The sequence below is a fragment of the Trichechus manatus genome, unplaced genomic scaffold (genome assembly GCF_000243295.1).
Source record: "Trichechus manatus latirostris isolate Lorelei unplaced genomic scaffold, TriManLat1.0 scaffold00108, whole genome shotgun sequence".
In the NCBI taxonomy this organism is placed as follows: domain Eukaryota; kingdom Metazoa; phylum Chordata; class Mammalia; order Sirenia; family Trichechidae; genus Trichechus; species Trichechus manatus.
The window spans coordinates 6,370,003-6,371,437 of NW_004444044.1; the positions used below are offsets into that span (position 1 = coordinate 6,370,003).

The window sequence follows — 1,435 nt, forward strand, 5'->3', positions numbered from 1 at the left end:
CTTATGGCCATTTTTTTTTTTGTCCATCAGCATTTCCATGGAAAGAGAAAGTTATTTGTCTAATAAAAAATGAATTTCAAAATTATTGATAAGCTAGAAGTATGATACACTATTATTTATTTTTAGAGAAAAATTTTATCCCCTCCAACACAATACTCAGAGATCACATTTTATTGCCTATAATTCTACAAATAATACACTTCAGAATTCTCTCATTTTATACTGCATCTCTGTCTTCACAGAGTGCAAAGAAAGCATTTACATTTTTGACAAATCTCAACAACGTCACTCCCACATGGATTTATGTGATAAAACCAGAAGCTCAGGCTGATAACCTGAATGGTCTTATCCATTGTCACCCTCCACAGACTTGATAGGGGAATGAAGACTCCATCAGGACTTTAAAAGGCTTAAGGATATAGTCCTGGGTTTCATATGACAACGCCATATGCAGTTTCTTTATACCAATGGCTAAAGATTCTCAGATCAGTTGATCGGATTGTACAAAAGCCCCTTTACTATGTGTGTAAGTTTTGATAAGAGTATAGTAGATACTGTTAAGATAGATTATGTTAAGGTAGATAGGTAAGTAATCAGGGGGACCAAAAAGACATTATAGAATCCACCGATGTCTAGCTTAGGAAATACATCGTCCTGAGAGCCCTCTTTCTTTCCTAGGTCCATAGCTAGGAAATGCATTGTGACCTCCCCAAGAAGAGAAGTTGTTTGACCACTGCTCCATGCTGTATTGTTAACTCTTTGTAGCTTTCTTGCCCTCTCTGGCCTTACTTTTAAAACAGCCAAGTTCCTTGGTAGTCTCTGCTGCTCTGTATTTTCTTTTTTGTTTGTTTTTAATTGCACTTTAGGTGAAAGTTAGTTTCTCATTCAAAACTTTATACGCATATTGTTTTGTGACATTAGTTACAATCCCCTCAATGTCACAGCACACTCCTTCTTTCCACCTGGGTTCCCTGTGTCCATTCAACCAGTTCCTGTCCCTCCCTGCCTTCTCATACTGCTTTTGTACAGTAGCTGCCCATTTGGTCTCATGTATCTCATTGAACTAAGGAGCACATTCTTCACGTGTATTATTTTTTGTTTTATAGTCCTGTCTAATCTTTGTCTGAAGAGTGGGCTTAGGGAACAGTTTCAGCTCTGGGTTATCAGTGCATCAGGGGCCATAGTTTCGGGGGTTCCTCCAGTCTCTATCAGACCACTAAGTCTGGTCTTTTTACACGAATTTGAGTTCTAGTCTACATTTATCTCCCGCTCTGCCCGGGACCTTCTGTTCTGTTCCCTGTCAGGGCGGTCATTGGTGGTAGCCAGGTACCATCTAGTTCTTCTGGTCTCAAGCTGGTGGAGTCTCTGGTTCACTTGGTCCTTTACTGCTCTCTATTTTATTACCTTTCCTGATAGCAAAGCAGAGATTTGATTA

The 1,435-nt window shown here is 39.4% G+C and overlaps 1 protein-coding gene across 1 annotated transcript in view; it reads left to right on the top strand.

The window, feature by feature from the left end:
* Positions 1-1,435, top strand: part of TMPRSS11A (transmembrane serine protease 11A) — a 70,843-nt gene that overhangs the window by 19,428 nt on the left and 49,980 nt on the right. The window lies entirely within an intron of this gene.